This window comes from Telmatherina bonti (assembly GCF_933228915.1).
Source record: "Telmatherina bonti genome assembly, chromosome: 13".
In the NCBI taxonomy this organism is placed as follows: domain Eukaryota; kingdom Metazoa; phylum Chordata; class Actinopteri; order Atheriniformes; family Telmatherinidae; genus Telmatherina; species Telmatherina bonti.
Genome location: NC_136611.1, coordinates 5,852,469 through 5,862,916, shown reverse-complemented (window position 1 = coordinate 5,862,916; position 10,448 = coordinate 5,852,469). Strand labels below are relative to the sequence as shown.

The 10,448-nt window shown below is 39.8% G+C and overlaps 1 protein-coding gene across 1 annotated transcript in view; it reads left to right on the top strand.

Annotated features, from left to right (window-relative positions):
* The window catches only part of wdfy3 (WD repeat and FYVE domain containing 3), a 137,567-nt gene that overhangs the window by 235 nt on the left and 126,884 nt on the right, over nucleotides 1-10,448 (top strand).

Below are 10,448 nucleotides of genomic sequence, written 5' to 3'. Positions count from 1 at the left end.
CCGCCTAGCCTGCTAGTTAGAACTTCGCGCTAGCCGCCTAGCATGCTAGTTAGCCCTTCGCACTAGCCGCCTAGCATGCTAGTTAGCCTGGAGAGAATCGCGAATCACGGCTCGCGCTAGCGACAGTTTTCAGCCGCAGCCGCGTCTCAGCCAGAGCGAACATGACAGCTGTGACGTCCAGGAACATGCTACGCTTCTAGTCTTCTATTAATATCACCAACTAATTTATTTATTTTTGGAAAAATGAATTCAAGGCCATTCAGTTGAAAAAACGTCACCGTGAAGCTTGAAAGTTGTTGAGACGTTGCGATGCTAAAGCAATCAGCTGGTCGCCAGCTAACCAGGGGGGCTGTGCAAAGCTAACACACCCTGGAGCTTTTTGCTTACACACTCAAGATGACCAGATTTGTTGTAGTTTTCATAGTGTAACTTACATCAGGAGACATTTTTGGATAAAATGCGTTGTTAAACACATAGAAACAATGACAAGTGTGACCATCACGTACAGTAAGAGGCTGTGAACATGTTTATTACTCCCCAGTATATTATATGTGACCAGGAGTCTGCAGCCATGTTGGTGTCAGAATTACATTAGGCAAGTTTGTTTTTTATTTTATTCATATCACCTTTCATGTACAAGACAATTCAAACATTAAAAGCATTACAGAAAAAAAGCATAAAAGACAATACAACTAACAAAATCACAGCAAAATCCTAAATTATTTTAAAATAATTCAAAGCAGAATTAATAATAAAAAAAAAAAAAAGTTACTGTGCAGATTTCATGAGAAAAGAAATGTTTTTAACCTGGATTTAAAAGTTTCTACATTTGGTGAAAGTTTAATCTCCAATGGCAATTTGTTCCACTTGTTTGCAGCGTAACATGCTGTTCTCCATGTTTAGTCTGGTCTCTGGCCTGGACTCTGGTTTGGTTTCTGGTCTGGACTCTGGTTTGGTCTCTGGTCTGGACTCTGGTTTGGTCTCTGGTCTGGACTCTGGTTTGGACTCTGGTCTGGACTCTGGTTTGGACTCTGGTTTGGACTCTGGTCTGGACTTTGGTCTGGTCTCTGGTCTGGTCTCTGGTCTGGACTTTGGTCTGGTCTCTGGTCTGGTCTCTGGTCTGGACTTTGGTCTGGTCTCTGGTCTGGACTCTGGTCTGGACTTTGGTTTGGTCTCTGGTCTGGTCTCTGGTCTGGACTTTGGTCTGGTCTCTGGTCTGGACTCTGGTTTGGTCTCTGGTCTGGACTTTGGTCTGGTCTCTGGTCTGGACTCTGGTCTGGACTTTGGTCTGGTCTCTGGTCTGGTCTCTGGTCTGGACTTTGGTCTGGTCTCTGGTCTGGACTTTGGTCTGGTCTCTGGTCTGGACTCTGGTTTGGTCTCTGGTCTGGACTTTGGTCTGGACTCTGGTCTGGACTCTGGTCTGGACTTTGGTCTGGTCTCTGGTCTGGTCTCTGGTCTGGACTTTGGTTTGGTCTCTGGTCTGGACTTTGGTCTGGTCTCTGTTCTGGGATTTGTAAACAACCAGCAGGGTTTAGAAATCTATCCTGTGACTGACTGGAAACCAGTATAAACGGGAAACCAGTGTAAAAATGTTAAAACTGGTGTGATGTGTTCAGACCTCTTAGTTCTTGTTAAAGCTCCAGCAACATTTGGATGAGCTGCAGACGTTTAACGGTTTTTTTTAGGAAGTCCTGTTAAAAGACCGTTCCAGTAATCCAGTCTGCTGGAGATGAATGCATGGAGGAGTTTCTACTGGTCTTACTGGCAGACTAAACTTTTAATTATGTTGCTGCTGAAAGTCAGATCTGAGTCTATCAACGCTCCAAGGTTCCAGACCTGATTGGTGGTTTTGAGAACTCGACTCTCCAGGTGTTTACCAACGCTGACCTTCTTCTCTTTGCTACCAATCAGAATATTTGCTGCACTTAGTGTTGTTGGATCTACAGTTGTGCTCATATTAATTCATCCCCTTTCATTAAAGAAGGAAAAAAACAGCTGCCTGTAAAATAAGCTGTAATTGACTGAAGTAATAATAAATAAAAATTTTATGAAAATCATTACATTATTTTCTAGGTCGGGTTAAATAGAAATATTTTTTTTAAAAAAAGCAAACAAATGAGATAATCTATTACATCACTTATAAACTAATATTTAGTTGAACAATCCTTTAATGTTTCTGCTCCAGTCAGGTGTTTTCTGTTCCTCTCAGTCAGACTTCTGCACCTGTTGACAGGTATTTTGTCCCACTGTTCAACAGAAAAGTCTCTAATTTGTCCAGGACCAATTTTTTTATTTATTTATTTTTTTTTTTAATCTTTCTTCAACTCAATTAAATAAAAAAACAGTGTCTTATATTACTAAATTATATTTTTGCAAATTTTTAGTTATTGTTCCTTTTTTAAGTCTCCAGTTATTTGAGTGACTGTTGTAAATTCAGCCTTTTCTTTAATGAAAGGGGATGAAGAAATATGAGCACAACTGTATCTTAGTTTGTTTCTGATGTGCAGCTTGAGAACGAGGTTTGTGTTAATGACCTTTGACCAGTTCATAGTTCTTTCCAGCATCCCAGTCTTGCTTGCATGATTGAGCTAATTGCTTCAAGGTGCAGGCAACAAAAAATATTGGTGTTATATGACATTTTTTTGTATTGCTTTTGCATTGTTTTAGTCCAATGGCTTTATAAGAGTTATATGTAACAGATCACTATAGTTCTGTTACTGCAGGTCATGTTTTTTACGAATAAATACAAGCAGGACTCAAGCAAGAGACAGTAGCATCAATATTTCGATGTTTCCTCTGGATTGAGTTGATTTACCATGGGGATAGTGGTTCATTTCAGTGTATTTGAACACATGCATGTGTTTCTTAACAGGTGCAACCTGCATAGTAAGGTACATGGTGTTTGTGTTGCAAAATGCAGGATTTCCGAGTCAAAACAAGGGACTTAAGTAAGCTGAGAAAGTGAATGGTTGCAAGCAGCTAAATGCATTTAAGCCACTATTCCATGGACATCTGTTTATGCACCCTTCCTTTTTTTTATTTTGGTTACTGCTGGTCGTCTTCAGTCTAATCTAATCTGAAAACCTGATTAGTTGAAGTGACTGTTGATGGGAGAATTGCACTTGCAATTTGTACATTCCTGTGTATGCTAAACTCAATTTGTGTCCGAACGTAACTTCAAACCGAAATTGAGTTTATTTAAGCACAGAGAGCCGTGTGTGATGAAGTAGAGCCATCGATGGAGGCAGCAAGCCAGGATTTTTATGAACTTTGCTTTTAATTTGTGCACTTTTTTTGTCTAAAAAGTAAAATGAGCATGAAAGTGAATGTGTATTCTGCATATTTTTGATTTAAGCCACCAGTATACAAAGTTTTCAGACAGATTACTGCGCATGAATATCCCTCATTTTTTAAGTCTCCAGTTATTTGAGTGACTGTTGTAAATTCAGCCTTTTCTTTCATGAAAGGGGATGAAGAAATATGAGCACAACTGTATCTTATTTTTTTACACATTCACTTTCATGCTCATACGGATAGGATTAGATAGGATCATTGGAAAATCCCAAAGCATGGATAATATCTTCTGAATTCCCCCCAAAACTGAATAAATGTACGAAAATGCAAACTTAAAGATGTTGTGTCAGTGCTTTGGTAGGTTCCTTCCCCCTGTTATGAACTGACTGTTCAGTTCCCCTTTTGTTGTGTTTTCCACATCCGCTGTCACAACTTTGGTCTCACAGAGATTACTCAAAGCAGTCATACCTTTTAAGCTCTTGTGGCCGGTTTTATTTGGTTGCTTGGAGTCCTGGATGAATCTCAGCTATTTCTGCTGTTTCACTGAGCTACTAAGGTTCAATTCAATTCAGCTTTATTTGTATAGCGCCACTTCACAACAATGTTGTCACAGGACACTTTACACACACATCATTTCAAGCCAATTGATACATATCCTATGATAGAAACCAACTGATTGCATCGAATCATGACTTGGATCCAATCCTCCATCCTGAGCTGCACGCGGCGACAGTGGGAAGGAAAAAACTTCTCTTTAACAGGAAGAAAACCTCCGGCAGAACCCGGCTCAGGGAGGGCAGCCATCTGCCTCGACTGGTTGGGGTGGAGACGACAGGAAAGACAGATCAACATGTACAACTGCACTTATTCAGGAAGACCTGCAGAAAAAAGGAGAAATAAGTTAGAGACGACAATATTGGCATATATTTATACATCAATATATTAATATATTAGAGAAATAGAGCAAGGCACTTCTCAGTGCATCATGTAACATCCCCAATGCTACATAAGTAATGGATGGCTAGACTACCCATAACTATAAGAGCAAAGAGCATAACCTGGACAATTGGGTCCCGTACATGCAGACTCCAACTCAGGAGATGCTCATATCCTAACTATAAGAATCATGGAAAAGGAAGGTTTTCAGCTCCATCTTAAAGGTGTGGAGGGAGTCTGCCTCCTGAACCCACGGTGTGAGCTGGTTCCATAAGAGAGGAGCCTGATAGCTAAAGGCCCTTCCTCCCATAGTACTCTTTGAGACTCTGGGAACCACCAGTAAACCTGTAGTCTTAGAGCGAAGTGCTCCATTTGGAATATATGGAACTAGAAGATCTTTTATGTACAATGGAGCTTGGTCATGGAGAGCTTTATATATGAGAAGAATTTTAAACTTTATCCTGGATTTAACAGGGAGTCAGTGTAGAGAGGCTAAAACTGGTGAAATATGATCTCTCCTGCTAGTCCTCATCAGAACCCTCGCTGCAGCATTTTGGATCAGCTGGAGAATTTTCAGGGCATATTTGGGACAACCCATAAATAAGGAATTGCAGTAATCCAGTCTGGAAGTAATGAAGGCATGGACTAATTTTTCTGCATCTTTCTGAGACAAGATGCCCCTAATTTTTGCAATATAACGCGGGTGGAAGAAGGCGGTTCTGGAAACCTGTTTTAAATGTGAGCTAAAAGAGTAATCCTGGTCAAGAATAACTCCAAGATTTGTCACACTGGAGGCCAGATTAATGCCATCCAGATTAATTTCATAACTAGATAATTTTGAGTTTTCCAGGCCCAAAGATAACAACCTCTGTCTTGTCTGAGTTTAAAAGGAGAAAATTCAGAGTCATCCAGGTCTTGATGTCTGCAAGACATCTTTGTAATCTAAGAAACTGATTGGTTTCATCTGGCTTCATGGAGAGGTAGATCTGAGTGTCATCCGCATAGCAATGAAAATTTATACCATGCTGCCTGATGATATGTCCACATGTATAATGTGAAAAGTATTGGTCCAAGTACAGAACCCTGAGGAACTCCATGAATTACCCTGGTGTGTGAGGAAGACTCATCATTTACATTTAAAAACTGAAATATATCAGATAAATATGTCTGGAACCAGTCTAATGCGGTCCCTTTAATCCCAATAACAAGGTTAAAACAGAACATCAGTAGTTCAAATAAAACAGGATGAAAGCAACAGCAAAACACCAACCTGATTCCTGTCTGAGACCACATTTCTGTGCTTGTGAGTGTCTGCGGTGCAGCACTCCAAGCTCAGCTCTGTGGATAATGCAGCACAAGGCCAGTGATAATTTACCCCTCCGAGCACCAAGCCGAGCAGAATGCACCTGAAAGACAAAGGCGGCGTGTGTCGTGTGCGTGTCGGTAGATGCAGCCTCAGACGGCAGTCTTAAGCAGCATTTTACCAGCTTTAATGTGTGTCGAGATGAAGCAGCATGCACTCGTACACCAGAGAGGATCCGTCCTAATTGGCCCTCGGGGGAGCAGCCTGCACGTCATGAGAGCATGAGAGTCAGCACAAGTATCATTTAAGGGATGCACTCGTATTAATATGCAGTGTTTTTTTACTAAAATGTGTGCAGACACTCACGTACCGGCCTGATTATCAGGTTTACCTGATCAGTAGCTTGTTAACATAAAAATCTAATCAACCAATCACATATTCGGTCATGTAGACGTGAGGAAGATGACTTGCTGAAGCTTAAACTCAGCTTTTTGGAAGTGTTTTTTGTCACTTTCCACATACAGAAGCAATAAAGCTGTCTTTGAGTTGAATGAAACGTGGTACTGTTCCTAATCTTTCGACCAATCAGTGGATTGCAGTGTGTGGAGATCCATCCTTTAGGGTTGGCTTGGTCAGACCCCAAAAGAGCAGAACAGTTCGCATCACATATTCTGGTACCTTGGAACATAATGTGTCATGAAAATGTGGTGTAACTTTATATTAGCAAGGTAAACCTGGTAAATGGAAGTATAAATGCTCCTTTTTATTGTCTAAAAACACTTAGAGACGAGAGAGAAGCAGCTTTATTCTGTGTTTCAGGTTCTGGTGTTTCCAGAAAAGCTGCTTCTGTTGTTTATTTAGTCTGTCAGATAAATCAGAATCACATCAGTCTCTGGCTGATAAATATGAGCTAATTCACATCTATAAATATAAATACTCCATCTAAAGTAATGTCACCTAAAAAGTGGATCTCACAGGTGTTTTCAGGATCAATGAACCTTTGTTGAAACGAAACCGGAAAATTTCTTTGTTTTCTGTGTTTACTTCCTCAACATGATGCTGAAAGCAGCTAGGGGTCAACATGTACGGGGAAACAGGCCTGGTTAGTTCTAAAAATAATGCCAGTTTTAAGATGTACTTACTGGAATTTATTGATTATATCGTATAAAGCAGGGGTGCCCAAACTTTTTGCCTCCAAGGGCCAAACTGAAAATGAGCCACGGGCCAAACACTGCAGCCTTAAGGATGAAACACAAGTAAATGTATAGTTATTTTAATTATTGTTCAATAGTAAAAAACAGTGTATTTTTCCTATCAGGGCAAATAAAATGTTGCATAAAGAATCAATATGACAATAGAACAATAAAGCCATAGTTAGAGGGGCAAGAAACAATTATTACAGCCACTAAACTGCAACCAAGCGCAACATGTCAACAACAAGAAACAGTGCATGTTGAACAAGGTAAGGTGCAGATATTTAGTGGGACACATGAAGTTGATCTTTGGACGTTACCCGTCTCTCCATGTGAGATTGTACCTGCCTCATCATACACTGTATATGAAAAGATGGGCGGAGTCTCTGTGACGTCACCCGTAGGTTTCTGAAGAGCTGAATTGAAGCTCGGTGGGCAGTTCCTACCATCACCATCTTGGCAGGGGCATGCGTGTCGACTCACCCGGAAAATACAAATATGGGCAAAGAGGCGGAGCTGAGATGGGGGCTGTGAGCGTCATGGTGGATGATTGACATCGAGCGAACTCAGAGCTTTTTTGTAGCTAAGAGCTAACCGAGCTAACCCTGAAATAACAGGCGCTAACCAGCTAACGGAGGTAAGCGGGCTAAAGCTAAGTAACGTTGTTAACCGGCTAAAAACCACAGTTGTTCTACGTTCTTCTTACTTGAAGCGGGAGATCGGGTACCTGTCAATCAAAAGGTCACGTCCCTAAATATGCCAAACTTCGAGATTAAATTACTTTTAAACGGTCGAGTTAGAAAAAAATTCACTCCCCCCACAGTTGTCATGGAGGTAAACCTGACCTATTAAACGTAAATGGATTTTTGTATCAAGCTGTAAACATGTTTATTTCTGCTGTAAACATGTTTATTTCTGCTATGAAGTTGGTCCTTTTAACATGGGAGTCTATGAGGATTCGCTCTCTTTTGGAGCGGAAGTGGGTGATGCGTGAATGAAGGGGGGAACTGCAGTTTTATGCACTTCTACAGAGGCTTCACTTTTAACCTGTGGAGGTTGCCGCTTATGGCTCACTGAGAAGGTGAGGATGTCATGGAAGTGTAAGTCAGTCAGGGTCCCTCTGAGTCTGGACTCATTGAGGTTCACGACCCTGAAAGTGTTCTCTTTTTCAAATCCAGCATAAAATAAGACATTTGTGTGTCTTAAACCGGCTTATTTCAGCTATTAAAGGAATAAATATGAACTATAAATGGAAGCATTGCAGTGGTTGTGATGGTAATCCTTACTGGCCCTAGATGGGAATAAACACTGAAACTCCTGGTGATGACTTGAACTTTTGTCATCACATTTGTCATTTATGGTCATTAATATTAGTTCAAAAGAAAGTTTGACTGCAAATTATATAAGGATATTGGATATTAGTGTTAAATTGTGCAAATACAATAAACAGTAGCTGAGATTCTGTTTAGTTTCAGACAAATTGATGTTTTTCACTGAAACACAAAGATTTTATAACACAACAGGTGTCTGAAGTCTGAAGGCTACTGAGTGCGATTGTTTTCTTTTGTTCTGAAATGTACAGAAGAGTTATCAGTCTGCTTCTGTGATCCGTACCAGAGTTTGATTTCTATTACTTGATCTGCACTCACAGAACAATCCCACCAAAGTTCATTTTTACTAAATAAAACACCAGAAAATGTTCTAAAAAAGCTGCATTGTGTCTGTATTCAAGGCCAAAACAGGCAGAAAATCCACGTCTAGGTTTTGTCAAGAGATTAGGATTTTATATTTATTTCTCCAGTTGAGTCTGAGAAGTTTTCAGATCTAAAACTCATTTTTTTAAACCAGAAATAAATAAACTCGCAGTTATTCTGACATATAGGAATTGTTCAGGAAGACATGCAAGATTTTTTAATTTAATTTAATTTAATTTAATTTTTTTATTTTATTTTATTTAAGTTTATTTTTATATATTTAATTTAATTTATTTTTTATTTTATTTTATTTTATTAAATTGAACTTTATTTTATTTTTATTTTGTTTGTATGAATATTTCTTTATTTTACATTATTTATCTCTAATGCAAACAAGACATTGGATCTCAGTGAATCCTCTTTATGACTGAATATTTATATATAATTATGTATACCCAATTTTTCTGTTTTTAAAACTCAACAGAAGCTCAAAAATAGCTTACAAATAAATTGTGATAAATTATAAAATAATGAATATAAATCCTGTTTCAGTTGTTATAGTTGGTAAAACTAACATTAAAATTAGTTTTATACTGTGTTTAATTCATTCCTACATTCGGCTCATCGCAGTGATCGACTATAAACGTGGACTCACTGAACTCAGACATAAATACAGACTAAAATGTCGGGGAAATTCATATTTAATGAGCTCAGTCCTGCAAGCCGTACCCCCGCTCTGTTGGGTAAATGGTACGTTCCTGTCGGTGTTATGGCCATAGCCTTCCCTACACTCCACCCTCCCCTCCTCTTCCTCTAAAGCCCTGTACACCCCACCCGGTGTCAGGGGGGGATCAGCTGTGCCAGTCCCGGCAGACCACACACACACACACACACACAGCACAGCATGCTGCCTGGCGAACAAAGCCTCTGGCACTGCCAGTGAAGACGATTCCATCTTCTTCTCACGCTGTCGTGAAGGGAAGGCGTGACGTGACAGCTGATGCCCGTCCTCGTCAGAAAGAGAGTGTTTGAGGGGGAACGTCGGTGGGATTTCAGCGTCAGGTGGAATATTTTCGGTGCTGATGAGCTGAAATGTTGGCGGAGCGCAGAGAGAACAGCAGGTAGGGCGAATCAGAGCTGCTGCTAGGCTGGTTTCTGTGGCGACCGCAGGATGGGGGGGGGGGGTGTTTACCACTCAGTGATGTAGAAGCATCACCAGACTTTTACAGGTTACTTTACATTAATGCTGTAATTCTGTTATCATCATCCTGCAGCAGCTGCTGTAGAGATGCAGGAGTACGTACTGCGATGCTGCTGCTGCTGCCGGAGGAAAATCAGCTCGATTTTATGGACTTGGAGTAAATCAGACAGCAAACATTCAGCAGTTTTGTGTCTAATAAGAGTGAAATTAAAAATAAAAGCATTGACTATTTGGAAATACTTGTAGATTCTGGTTATATTTCAGGCTTTTTGCTAAGACCTGAGTGTTTTGTGTTGTTTCTCACAAAGTTGGCTGAAAGTTGATTCTTTATCTGTTAATTAATAAAACAATCAGGGCCGATATGGATTTTTAAAGGCTGATTATGATATTTGGTAGAAAAAAACAGACAACTGATTATGTGGCTGATTAATTAAAAAACAAAACAAATATATATAAATATAATAAACCAAATACCTTCTGTTTATGTCCCTCAATGGTTATAACAACATAGTTATCAATTAAAGGCAGAACATTTTACCATTTCCTGGTGTGAGTGCAACCGCAAACGAACTGCGAGAAATGACTCACGGTCAGACACGGAAGTAAACATTCTGGTTGAAATAAGATCATCTCAAAACCACTTGGGTCTTTTACAGCTCCGCGTTTCGCTCTGTTGTGGTGAAAATGTGGCTAGGAACCAGTCAATCATGTGTCAACATGATCTAATGTCACACTTAATGTTATGGTGTGTATTGCACCGGTTATCTACTAAAATATTTACTTATATTTATCACTGTTTATCTACTACAATATTTATTAAAACTCAT